Consider the following 14,559-nt stretch of genomic DNA (forward strand, 5'->3'; position numbering starts at 1 on the left):
CACGGACAAATAGAAGCTACCTGTGTGTGACTCTGGAAAATAAACGAGGATTTTTTCTGTTTTTCCAGATCTACACCTTAGTCGTGTCCATTTTTCAAACAGTTCCGTATATCTGCTTGTTGGATTACGGTCCAATACATACTGTGAGAGCATCTGTGACTAACATAATATATACTTTGATTTAATTTGTTTAATACACCTTACACAGCTGGACACTCCTCATACAGTACCATCTCTCTGCTGGTATTTTTGGTACATTTTCCCAAACATGAGGAAGTATGGTGGAAGAGTCCGCGGACGTGGGAAGGGGGGCGCAGCTGGTACTGATGGTGGTGGTGCATCGGCTGGTTCTGGCAAAAGCACAATAGCAGCTAAGGCAAGAGGTGTTGAGCGTGCGCCATCCTCTGGGTCAAGAAGGCCTGTAAGGTTGCCTTTTCTTAGAGTCGGAAAACCGCTTTTAAAGCCGGAGCATCAGGAACAGGTTTTGGTGTACATTGCCGAAACAGCCACCAGCTCTATTGCCTCCTCTTCAGAACGGACGAAAACTCCAAGCACGGAGTTGTCAGTGCAGGGTTCTGGTCATAAAAACCCCTTTCCTTGTGTCCTTCACCCCCACCAAAAGTTACGGATGCGGCAGCCCACATTTCAGATTACTCTTTGGAGCTCTTTTCACAGACCATGCCTGGGTTATACTGTCAAATCCAGAATTCCCCAGTCCAAGATGAATCTTACATGGAATGCACTGATGCACAGCCACTGCTAGATGATTCTGCTGGTATATTGACTCACAGCACTACATTGCCCTCGCAGTCTATTGAGCCAGAATCTGACCCTGATGAAACCCAGGTGCCCCTTCCCGCATACCATACCACCTTACACGGTGACACAGAGGAAGGTAAAGAGGAAGGTGCAGATGACTTTGAAGAGGAGGTGATGGATGACCCAGTTCTGGACCTGGATTGGCATCCATTGGGGGAGGAAGGTGGCACTGGCAATAGTTCAGATATGGAGAAGGATCCGCAGCAGGCATTGACATCGCAGCAGCGGTTATCTAGCAGGCCCGTAGCTGTCCTAAAATGTAGAACAAAAACTAAAATAGTTGAAGGACAGCTTGACCAGACGGTCAACATAGCACAGCCTGCAAGGCCAGAAAATGTTTACCATAGTAGGAAGAGTACAGTGTGGCACTTCTTTATCCAAAATCCTACTGACGAAGCAAAGGTTAACTGTAAGAAGTGCGGAAGGACCTTTAGCCGAGGTAAACAACTCAGAAATACCAGTTGCATGCTTAGACATTTAATCAACATGCACTTGCAAGCGTGGACGGACTACAAAACCTCAGGTAGCACATGTGCACCTGCTCCGACTGAAGGTAGACATCAACGCTCCATCGCTACCCCCACTGTAAGACCACCGCCACCATTAAGCACACCACCAGCACTAAATGTGGAGGTGTCGTCGCAAGGCCAAAGCACTCAGGGAATCACAATGGATTTGAAACACAACACTGAATCTAGGCCGCCATCACCAATACCATCACCAACCCCCTCTCACTCCATCCGGTCCACTGCTTCTTCCCCCATATGCAGCTCTCCAGTCCATCTCACCCTACAAGACACTCTGAGTAGGACAAGAAAGTACTCATCCTCTCCTCCGTGTACACTGTGTTTGAACGCCTATATTGCCAAACTAATCTCATTAGAGATGATACCCTACCGTTTGGTTGAAAGTGAAGCTTTCCGCGACCTCATGGCCTACGCTGTCCCACGCTATGACTTACCAAGTCATCACTTCTTTTCTCGAAAAGCCATCCCTGCCCTCCACCGGCATGTGAAAGACAGCATTGTCCATGCACTAAAACAGTCAGTGAGTGGAAAGGTGCACCTCACAACGGATGCATGGACCAGTAGGCATGGCCAGGGCCGTTACATGTCCATCACTGCGCACTGGGTTAATGTGGTGGATGCAGGCTCCACTGGGGACAGCGGCGGTGGAACAGTGCTGCGTAGCCCACGGTATAGGAAACAGTTGACTGTAGGCTTTCACTCCTCCTCCTCGTCTATCAATGAAAGCTCATCCACAGAGCGCAGTCGCATGAGCACTACATCCACAGCTGGCAGTGTTGCACACGAGGTGTCCCACTATCGAACAGCTAGTGGTAAGCGTCAGCAGCCTGTGTAAAAGATGATGTCTATGGGCGACAACAGACACACTGCGGAGGTACTGGCTGACTTCTTGCAGCGACAAACAGAGTCATGGCTGGGCAGTCTACATCTTGAGGTTGGCAAGGTAGTCAGTGATAACGGCTGTAATTTTGTGGCAGCCATAGCCCATGCAAAATTCACACACATACCTTGCCTGGATCACACTTTGAACCTGGTGGTGCAGTGCTTCCTTAATAATTATCCGGAGTTAACGATTGCTCCACCTCCCCAAGCACCGCCTAATTATAGATGTTGCAACAAGGTGGAACTCCACCCTGCACATGGTTGAGAGGCTGTGTGAACCTAGGCAGGCTGTAATGCATTTGTGGGAGGATACACAGGCAGGCAGTTTGAGGGAAGACATGGAATTGTCTGGTGTGCAGTGATCAAAGCTGAAAGACCTCTGTAAAATCCTTCAGTGTTTGGAGGAATGCACATGGCTGGTAAGGGCAGATGACGCCATCATAAGCATGAGCATCCCACTTGAGCGTCTGCTCATGCAAAGTTTGATGCACATTAAGGATCAGGCGTCTGCAGAGGAGGAGGGAAGCCTACTTCTCCACCCACCACGGGCAGTGCATCATTGACACCTGGAACATTGGCCCACATGTGCGATTATGCCTTGCGGATCCTAAAAAGAGACCCCTGCATTGCCAAATTGATGAGGGATGATGATTACTGGTGGCCAGCACTTTCGATCCACGCTACAAAGGCAACTTACACAACATCATGCCACAGGAGAACCTAGAGATAATACTGGCAAACAAACAAGCAACTCTGGTAAACCGTTTGTTTGAGGCTTTCCCAGCACACAGCAGCGGTGCTGGTTCTCCCACGAGCCGTAGTGGGCACAATGGAAGAGGTGTTCGTGGTGCACACAGCAGAAGTGGCGTCGGAGACAGGGGTTTAATGTCCATGTTGTGGAATGATTTCTCATGTACCGCTCACACGACTGCTAATACTGCATCGATTAAAAGTGACAGGAGACAGCAGTTGTCAACTATGGTTACAAACTACTTTTCCTCCCATATCAATGTTCTCCCTCACAGGTCATTCCCCTTTGACTATTGAGCCTCTAAACTGGACGCCTGGTCTGAATTGGCACAATATGCCTTACAGGAGCTCGCTTGCCGTGCTGCTAGTGTGTTATCTGAAAGAGTCTTCAGTGCTGCTGGATCAATCCTGACAGAAAAAAGGACCCGTCTGTCGACCCAAAATGTTGATGATCTAACCTTCATTAAAATGAACCATTCATGGGTTTCAAAGGATTTTGTGCCACCTTCCCCTGATGACACCTAGGTTACCAGAAAAGTGCCTCAGTTTTTACCTCCTCTTCCTTGGACTTGCCCAATTACGCCCTTTGCAGCAGCTGAATGTCTAGCCAACACATCTACATATGCCAATTTTTAAACCTCCATAACTGGACTGCCCACCCCTCCCCTGACGGCTGGGGTCAAGACCTGGCGCACCAGGGCAAGTGCCGTTGCTCTGAACAGGTGGATGACCCCACTGATGGCCGACAGCAATGGCACACGGCCCATCATAGTACAATACAGTGTCTCAGACAGTAGGAGGGCCCACTCACCGTCAGACACACCAGCGTACTATGAGGGGCCCTGTGCCAGTACCGTCAACCACGTTTGTGCCCCCTCTGCTTGGTCATGGCCACAGCACTTGAAAGTTGCAATACTTACCTCTCCCTGCTCCACCGCTGTGTAGTCTGGGCAGATAAATCCTTCACAGGGACGGCCACTAGAAATTTGGTGTATTGATCAATGATGGTTAAGATTTAGCTATGGCCTGTCCTGCTGGCCTCTACCTTCAGATGATTAATGGCTACCATTTGAAATGGATATCAACTTACAAGCAAATGCAGTGGTGGTTTATGATCACCTTTCACAGTTGTGATAGGCACAGACGTGTGACATTCCTGCCACTATTTTTCAATGTCTCCTCTAACGACAATCCAATAGAATCGCCTATGGCCTGTGGCTTCTGTCTTTTGCACTCCAAAATGACCAGACACATCATGATAGGCAGTGAGGACCATGGGTACATCTCTCCCTGTGATCACAATTTGATGAAGACGAGTAACGGTGATGTGATCCACGCTACTGCGATAAAGCAATCCTTTCTTCACAAAGAACCTTTTTCGCTTTCTCCACAGACACAGTAATTGAGGTTCTGCATCGCCTCTGCAACATCTACGGGGAGGTTTTCCCGCGATGAGTAATTCCAAAATTTCTGCTAACACTCGACTTTGCGTCTATACTTGCATCCATGTAGTTTCCAGTAGCGGACATTCTTGACTGGCTTACTGAGATTGAAATATATACGAACATTTAAAAGTACCACAACACTGTATACTGATGTACGCTATGAATACCTTTCCCTTTTTCTACTTTTTTAATTCTGGTGTAATACATAGTGAGCCTGTGAGTGTCTGTGACTCCAGAAGTATAGATGGAAATTTAACCCTAGACTGGACACACCTGGTATGTGCTGATACACTACCTTGTTTCAAAAATTTGTATTAAGGTATCATCTGTAGGATAACCAACTGTGGGGGGGGACCCTCTTCTTGCCACAGACAAACACGAGACTGAGATAGAGTTTGTATTGAACAGGTCCGTTTTTAGTGCCCATCCTTCTGTCGACAACAGCAATTCACTAAAGCCGTTTCACATTTCTCTGTACACTTCCTTTGTAACTATAATCGTGGCGTCCTTTGTGGCTCTTCCACTGTGGTTGGCCTAGGCCCAACCACCAGAGCGCTGCACCAGTCTGAGCACACCGTCCGTATGATAGCCCTTCATCTGCAGCTACCATCCTCTGGGCCACCCCCCGTGACCGCCTCAACTGTCAGTCCTCTCTGGAGCCTTTCCACTGTCTCTATTTCCTCAGCAAAACTTCCTCTTTACTGTGCTCCCTTCGCTGACTGACTCTTCCAGAACCTTCCCTCAGCCTTTTATACTTCCAGTTCTGGTAACTCCGCCCACCTTCACCTAACAGTTTCTCTGACCAATGGAAGTTATTCGGTCCCACTCCGACACTCTCCACTGCCCTCCAATGGGCAAGCTAAAACACTGCACCCTTTCTCTTTATCTTAGCGGTTTCACACCTATACTGCGCTACACCTCTGCTTCTCACTACAGGCTGGTTTGTCTGTCAGTCCACCTTCCCTACATCATCCATAGTGAGTGAGTGTGTGTGGGTTACGCCTTCTATATATACGGTGAATCGGAGAAACAAATTTTTATACTACACTCGATACAGCTTGTATCTAGTTATACAGTACCTTTGTTCGACATTTATCATTACAGTAAAATCCATACTGTGTAAGCGTCTGAGAGTGACTACGGGACTATTTATCCGGAGATTTCAATTGTACCCTAAAAAATATATACTTGCTATCTTGTTATCCAGGAACTTTTTTAGGCTACTTTGACACTTGCGTTTTTTTGCGCTGCGCACCAGGCGCAGTGCAAACGCACATAAAAAACGCATCATGCGTTTTTGTGCATTTTTTGGCGGTTTTGTGTGCTTTTTAAGCAGTGAAGTATGTGTCATTGTACTATACCTATATTTCTGTGGCGTATCGGAGCATCATGAGTTGTGGTATGTGTTAAAGGGGCGCACTGACACTCTTTGGCCCAGGGCACACGAAAACCTGGAGCCAGCCCAACTCCCCCCACAAATTTAGCCAAATAACCCCCCAGTTTTCAATGCGTAACTATTCTTAGGCAGTAAATTAAGGTTGACAAGCCTCAGTTATAAGAATTGATGTTTTTGGCATTGAAATGGGCACTGTAGGTGTGTTTACTGTCTTCCACTCCCTGCCGACTTTGCTTCCCCATTGACTTGCATTGGGTTTCGTGTTTCAGTCGGCCTCCGACTTTTCTCTGTAGTCGGCCGATTTCGTTCAACCCGACTTTTGCGAAAGTCGAGTTTCATGAAACCCGACTCGACCCGAAAAAAGGCAAAGTCGCTCATATCTACTGCTGACATTCAGTGATGTAGTGTGACTTGTTCTGCAGATACAGTATATGCCTATTTTCACCTTGATTTCCTTGAGAATCTCTTAATTCTTTCCTGGATGAATTCAACAATGATGGGGGACACAAAATGTAGTAATTTTTTCTTTTTTTGGCATCAGCCACAGATTCTGAGATGCCACTTTTACATCTAGCCTAATGAAATAATTTTGGCACAACCTTCTGGTAATGTAAAAAATGTTTTCCATTATTGAAAATCTACTAAAACAAGGGGATTTATGCAGAGGTTATGCTATGGTAAAGGGTGTTTGTCGTGTCAGAAACGTGTCTGTGCTTTAATCTCTGCATGGATACCCTCGTTTTAATGAATTTTCAATAAAGGAAAACTTTTTTTACATTATTGGATGTCTATGCTGAAAGTCTCCTCCTACATGACACTATTTGCTGTTCCCCAGCATCAAGATTCGGTACTAACCGGTCTTGAGCTTCTCAGCTATTAATCCGATTAGCAAGTGTTGTGAGCTCTGTCCTTTCTCTTCTTCTGCAACTAGCTCTATATACTGCTTTTTCATTGAACGGGAAGAACAGAAGAATTGGAAATTGACCAGAAGAAGGAGAACAGTCATAAGTGATCCTGGGTGTACATTGACAATTTGCCATATTGAGCAAAAAAAACACTACTGCCCGCCACAGAGAACCACAAGACCATCTGAAGACGACAATGGGTCATTGTCATTTCTTACACTTCTCTGGTGAAATGGAAGCCAACTCTTGCATTACTGCAAGATCATTCAGATAAGAGGCTCAATAAGAATCTTCCTGCAAAAAACAAATAAGAGAAATAGGGACATTTTTTGTGGACCACCATATAGTTTGCTAAGTTTCATGGACATGAAGTCGGGCCTGATTCTCCACTCTTCTTATAAAAATCATTACACTTGTTTTCATAGTGTTAAAAAAAGATAAGACATCAGAATATTGTCTTAAACCGCACTAAGTAGGAATTCTGTAAATCAAAGGAAAACATCCAAACAATTTGATATTACAAACACCGCGGACACCGCGGAACCATTTATTGTCTTTCATTCGCTTGTCATATTTTCTATTAAAAACACCCTTAATTTTTTTCACGGTCTGGAAACAAGATTGTAAGTTTGATTTTTTGCAAAATAAAATTTTGACTTCTAATTTAATCTGCCGTTAAATATTTTCTATAGAAAATAAATAAGATTGAGGTACAGATATAACGAAAAGTTGGTGGATTCTGCACATATCCTGATAAACCTATAACCCGAGGCCGCCGGATTGTGATATTATTACGGTCCTTTTTCAATTTGCTTTTTAACTCTGTAATTTTGCTGTGTTTGTGTGGAGATAAAAAGACTGCTCGGCGCTATCTTTCTTCTAAGGCAATATATATAATCTCTTGCTATTGATTTTTTGTGAAAAAAATATAAAACACAATTGCAGAAAAGTATGACTTTGGCAATCAGAGCACGGGACGATGCTTTACAAGCTTGAAAACAAAACAGCATCATCCTATCAGGAAATAATATCTGCAATTTAACCAATTTAAAAAAGAAATTGGCAAAATCGACATACAGATTGATACAATCCCCACATGGAGGTTATCGCTGTATCTTGCTGCATTGCTATATTGTAAGCCTCGAGACACATTAAAGGGACTGTCCAGCTCCTTGAGGTTCTTTATCATTCTACCGCTTTAGCAAAGAATAACAATCTCAGTCGCACCCTTGTTTCCAACTTTGTAGGTTTCCCAGTGTTCTTGTAGGTCCCACATCACTCCACCGAGATATTAGCTTCCAGTCATCTGCTGCAGTCATCCCTTTTCCATAGAGGTTAGGATACAGAGGCTGGCAGAGCCCTGGAGTGTCATCACTGGAGCAGCAGAACATCATTATTTTGTACATTTCTTAGGTTAAGTTCACACTTCTGTTTGTACATTCCAAACAATATTCATAAAAAAATCAGATCCACTGCATTATTTATGCAATCAGAAGCAGAGGTATCCCATAGATTATGATTTTTTTCCGGGTTCTGTTTTTAGAATATCAAAGGTTCTGGTGCCGCATGGATGATGGATGCTTGTGTACAGCCTTTACATTGACAGATGAGCCACATTGGCTTGGCTGTACCCTAAACTTTCATTGAATTCAATGTAGAGAGCTGCTCATTTGCATCCGTCCACCTCTCTGACAGTCGCAGTGGCATCATCAGATAAGATAGGAAGCTCAGGGGAGGTGTAGATCCTAACAGCAGAACCAACATCCAGTCAGACTTTTACAGGACGGATAAGCCATAAATGTCCAATATTTCCTGTTAGGAAATGTTTAATCTTAGGTCCATTACTTCCAGGGTAGAATATCTGCTGTCCTTTAGAAGAACTTCCAATGTTATAACTCAGTCTGTTTCGCCATACATGACTCAGTCGAGAGCCGTACTTGGCTACGTCCTCTCTATTCAAAGGGGGACACAGAAGTCTACCATATATAGTGGGTTTCCATTGGCTGGACCACTAGTTATCTTTTAGTTTGTTCTTGTGATCATAGTAGCTAGATCTCCAGATACCAAAGCATATTAAATGTAAGATGTAAAAAAACACAGGTCTGTGACTAAAAAGCTGTTTGATTATTTTAATCTAATTTCCATGTATTTTGGTGTGCTGAAAACGAAAAAAAATTGAAAAAAATCCTGGACATCAGGATTTGCCTCAAAATGCAAAATTCTCTTCAAATTTAGTAAATTTTTCTCAATTTTTTATTTTTTAATCTTAGGGTTTTGAAAGTCAAAATTACTATTAATTAATTCACATCAATGCATTGAAGATATACAATGCCAAAAAAATATAACTTTCAAAGAAAAGAACTTGCAGAGTGAGCTAATGAAACCAGCATCAACATGTTGCAATCCTGAACGAGCGGGCCCTGACATGCCCGGGCTTGTTTCTATTGTTTTATCTTGGTTCTCGCCTGTTCACACTTTTTAATCTCAGTTCGTGTTAGCTCGTCATATTCAACCGTGTTTCCCAAAATTAGCATTATGGCTTAGCGGAAGTGTATTAATTCGCCTGACAGTTTCTGTTACATTTGTGGTGAATATACAGTGTTGAAGCAACAGCTGAATATTACAGACTTTGTGAAAAAAGTATACTTCACATATTTTGGACTAAAGCTTGGAGATCATGATAAAGCTTGGGTGCCTCATAAAGTGTGCAAACGGTGTGTTGAGGACCTCTGAAATTGGTTCAAGGGTAAGAAAAAAAGCTTTCTGTTATGGGTTTCCTATGGCATGGCGAGAGCAAAAGAACCATGGTGACGATTGTTACTTTTGTTCCTGCAATGTGAAAGGGTATAATTCAAAATGGAAGCATTCCATTTCATACCCCAATATTCACTCAGCAATTCGTCCCATCCCCCATGGCACAGATATACCAGTACCCAAGGCCCCTGCTACTTTGGAAGAGATAACTAGCTCTGATGAAGGTGGAGTCATACCTGAACTAGATGATGAATCAAGTTCTGACTTTGAAGATGATACAAGACCAAAATTGTTTTCCCAGGAGGAGATGAATGATTTGGTAAGAGACTTCAATCTTCCCAAAGATGCCACTGAGTTACTCGGATCAAGGCTCAAAAGCAAGAATTTATTGTTGCCAGGAGTGTCTTTTTCATGGTTCAGACATCGTGAAGACGAGTTCATTCCATACTTTGCCCAGGAAGATAAGTTGGTTTATTGCATCGATGTCGAAGGTTTGATGGGTCAATTCAAAATCCAATATGATTCAGCGCAATGGCATCTTTTTTTAGATTCTTCAAAAAGAAGTCTCAAAGCAGTTTTACTCCACAACGGCGGTTTTTATGCTTCCATCCTTGTAGGTCATTCCATACACCTCAAGGAAACCTACTAGAACTTGGAATTGGTTCTTTGGAAACTTAAATATGAAGACCACGGTTGGCAAGTGTGCGGGGATTTGAAAGTCTTGTGCATGCTGCTCGGGCAACAAGCTGGGTATACCAAATACCCTTGTTTTCTGTGTCTATGGGACAGTCGAGATCGACAAAATCACTGGACCAAGAAGAATTGGCAGCCGAGGGTGCTCACAGTTGGTGAAAAAAATGTCCTCCGAGAAACTTTGCTTCCTCCCCATAAAGTTCTTCTACCACCTCTCCACATCAAATTGGGATTGATGAAACAATTCGTAAAATCACTTCCAAAAGATGGAGAATGCTTCAAATACTTGGTCGCCAAGTTTCCAGGCCTCTCGGAGGCAAAATTGAAGGAAGGTGTGTTCGTCAGACCAGACATTAGAAGGCTTATACCTGATTAAGAGTTTATCAATACCATGACGCAGCCTCAAAAGAACGATGGATTGCATTTAAAGAGGTCATAGAGAAATTTTTAGGCAATAACAAAGACCCTGACTACAAAAAAAATCGTCGGACGAATGCTGAAAGCATTTCAAGCTTTAGGTTGCCTGATGAGTTTGAAAGTGCATTTCCTCCATTCCCACCTTGACAACTTTCCAGAAAATTTGGGAGCTGTGAGTGAAGAGCAAGGTGAACGATTCCAACAGGACAGTAAAGAGATGGAAAGAAGATACCAGGGAAGATGGAGCATTACAATGATGGCAGACTACTGTTGGACGCTTCAGAGAGACATTACAGATGCTACTCACAAGTGTAAATGTACCAAGAGAAGCCTCACAGGGAAGAAGAATCGATTTTAGTGTGTGTTAGTGAGCTCATTGCAGTTAAAAGAATGATTTTCATGAAACATTTGTAATAAAAAATTAATTTTATGAGTCTATTTTCATTTATTTTGAGGTATTGTCTTATTTAACATAGTTACTTAAATTGTCAGAAAACGTGATGTCCTATGACAAAACAGAGGTCATTTTCAGATTCAGCGCACTCAAAAACATAAAGATTACGTGGAATAACCAAAACAGCTCTTGAAAAATTTTTTTTTGCAGACCTGTGAAATCGTTATACTCCCCTGACCACCCCTTTCACTCCTCAAAGTCACACGTCCAGTTCTTATCACATCAAATGACCTCCAATGCAAGAGGCAATATTCCATGACTTCTAACACTGAGTCAGGATTTCTGTCTCAGATGAGGCCCTGTAGGGTTCTGTGCAAGAGCAAAAAGTCATGGTGTCATGATATCAGAATGTTCGTGGTGACCTTGCACATGGCTGGGCAAAATTGTTTCAAGCCTTATCAGACCTGTAAGTCCTATGTCGATTTGAACGAGTGACTGTGACGAGTGGAAGGTCTGAAGAGGAGAGCGGTAATGTAGCTATAAGGATTTTAATTTAATTTTTAACCCTTTGATGGCCCTTTACAGTTCCGAAAAATGGTGGTCTGCGCCATTTTGCTGACTGCTCGCGGAAGCAAATTCTAAATTTTTTTTGTATAATTCCTCTTGAATGTACTTGCTCATCTCTAATAATGGAATACCCCTTTCAAGGCACATTATTTCAAATCTCACTTAATGATTTCTCACATTAACAGTGTTATATACAGTAAGTTTACAAATCAGGTCAATTAAAATCATAAAATTTCACCATTTTGACCATAAAATAACGAACATTTCTAATGCATTTCCCCACCTCAGTTTTACCCGTAAAAAGATCTCCTTTGTGCATATTCTTATAGTGACATGAAAAGAATTTACAACTTCATTAGTACATGCCACGGTCTCGTGGGAATACGGAAAACTTTTCTTTTCACGAGACGATGAAGCAGACATAATTAAGAGTTTTAATGATGAAACTTTTTGTCATTGAGAACTTAAAATGCGAGAAAGTAGAAATCTCTGGTAACGGGCTGTTTACTGTGAGCGATAGGAAACGAGGAAATATATTTTAATTATGGAAATTAATAGACTTTACTAGGTGTTTACAGGCAAAATACTTGCAAGAATCTAATACTCTCACTGAGCGACTGTGCCGGCTGACATCTGCTTTGCTGGCTGCAGTTTTTAGCAAGAAGGGGTTATGCAGAATTAATGAATTCCATGAGTACTATACATCCTTGCATATCCTTATCTGTGCCAACCCTTGACGTTAATCGTAAAGTTAATTGCCCCAGGAAATTATAATTGAACTAAACAGATATCAGAGAAGGACAGAAATATGAAGTTTTAGTTCATAGAGGTTGAACTTTTAATCAGACATTTACTCCAGAGAAAAGACAGAAAGACAATAATAAATTGGCACCATTGTATCACAAGTAGTGTTGAGCATTCCGATACCGCAAATATCGGGTATAGGCCGATATTCGCGGTATCGGAATTCCGATACCGAGTACCGATATTTTTATAATATCGAATACCGGAAACAGAAGTTCCTATAATGCTATCAGCCAGTTGTGTTAGCCATGTTAACTAATGGCATGGCTGTGATTGACTGCTGAAATGATGTCATCATGATGCGCGGTCTGTGCGGGCCTGCCAGGGGTCTGTGCGGGCCTGCCGGGGATCTGTACGGGCTAGCCGGGGATCTGTACGGGCCTGCCGGAGATCTGTGCGGGCTGCCGGGGGTCTGTGCGGGCTTGCTGGAGGTCTGTGCGGGCCTGCCAGGGGTCTGTGCGGGCCTGCCGGGGGTCTGTGCGGGCCTGCCGGGGGTCTGTGCGGGTCTGCCGGGGGTCTGTGCGGGTCCGCCGGGGGTCTATGTGGGCTGCCAGGGGTCTGTATGGGCGTGCCGGGGGTCTGTGCGGGCTGCCGGGGGTCTGTGCGGACCTGCTGGGGGTCTGTGCGGGCTGATGGGGGTCTGTACGGGCATGCCGGGGGTCTGTGCGGGCATGCCGGGGGGACTGTGCGGGCCTGCCGGGGGTCTGTGCGGGCCTGCCGGGGGTCTGTGCGGCCTGCCGGGTGTCTGTGCGGCCTGCCGGGGGTCTGTGCGGGCGTACCAGGGGTCTGTGCGGGCTGCCGGGGGTCTGTGCGGGCCTGCCGGGTGTCTGTGCGGCCTGCCAGGGGTCTGTGCGGGCGTGCCAGGGGTCTGTGCGGGCGTGCCAGGGGTCTGTGCGGGCTGCCGGGGGTCTGTGCGGGCTGCCGGGGGTCTGTGCGGGCCTGCCGGGGGTCTGTGCAGGCCTGCCGGGGTGTGCAGGCATCGTCCGATGGGGCTACAAGTCCCATCGGGCTATGCCTGCTACAATGACAGTGATTGACACATTAGCCAATGATGGGACAGCAGTAGTCCCATCATCCGGCTAATGTGTTGAATGTGAAAAAAAAAAATACATACTACATACATACTACATATATACTACATTCATACAACATACATACATGCTACATACATACTACATACACTCACTGGCCACTTTATTAGGTACACCATGCTAGTAAGGGGTTGGACCCCTTTTGCCTTCAGAACTGCCTCAATTCTTCGTGGCAGAGATTCAACAAGGTGCTGGAAGCATTCCTCAGAGATTTTGGACCATATTGACATGATGGCATCACACAGTTGGCGCAGATTTGTCGGCTGCACATCCCTGATGCGAATCTCCCGTTCCACCACATCCCAAAGATGCTCTATTGGATTGAGATCTGGTGACTGAGGAGGCCATTTGAGTACAGTGAACTCATTGTCATGTTCAAGAAACCAATCTGAGATGATTCGAGCTTTATGACATGGCGCATTATCCTGCTGAAAGTAGCCATCAGATGTTGGGTACATTGTGGTCATAAAGGGATGGACATGGTCAGCAACAATACTCAGGTAGGCTGTGGCGTTGCAACGATGCTCAATTGGTACCAAGGGGCCCAAAGAGTGCCCAGAAAAAATTCCCCACACCATGACACCACCACCACCAGCCTGAACCGTTGATACAAGGCAGGATGGATCCATGCTTTCATGTTGTTTACGCCAAATTCTGACCCTACCATCCGAATGTCGCAGCAGAAATCGAGACTCATCAGACCAGGCAACGTTTTTCCAATCTTCTACTGTCCAATTTCGATGAGCTTGTGCAAATTGTAGCCTCAGTTTCCTGTTCTTAGCTGAGAGGAGTGGTACCCAGTGTGGTCTTCTGCTGCTGTAGCCCATCTGCCTCAAAATTCGACGCACTGTGCGTTCAGAGATGCTCTTCTGCCTACCTTGGTTGTAACGGGTGGCAATTTGAGTCACTGTTGCCTTTCTATCAGCTCGAACCAGTCTGCCCATTCTCCTCTGACCTCTGGCATCAACATGGCATTTCCGGCCACAGAACTGCCGCTCACTGGATTTTTTTTCTTTTTCGGACCATTCTCTGTAAACCCTAGAGATGGTTGTGCGTGAAAATCCCAGTAGATCAGCAGTTTCTGAAATTCTCAGACCAGCCCTTCTGGCACCAAC

Source organism: Dendrobates tinctorius, unplaced genomic scaffold (assembly GCF_039654945.1).
Source record: "Dendrobates tinctorius isolate UK_male_01 unplaced genomic scaffold, ASM3965494v1 ptg000086l, whole genome shotgun sequence".
In the NCBI taxonomy this organism is placed as follows: Eukaryota; Metazoa; Chordata; class Amphibia; order Anura; family Dendrobatidae; genus Dendrobates; species Dendrobates tinctorius.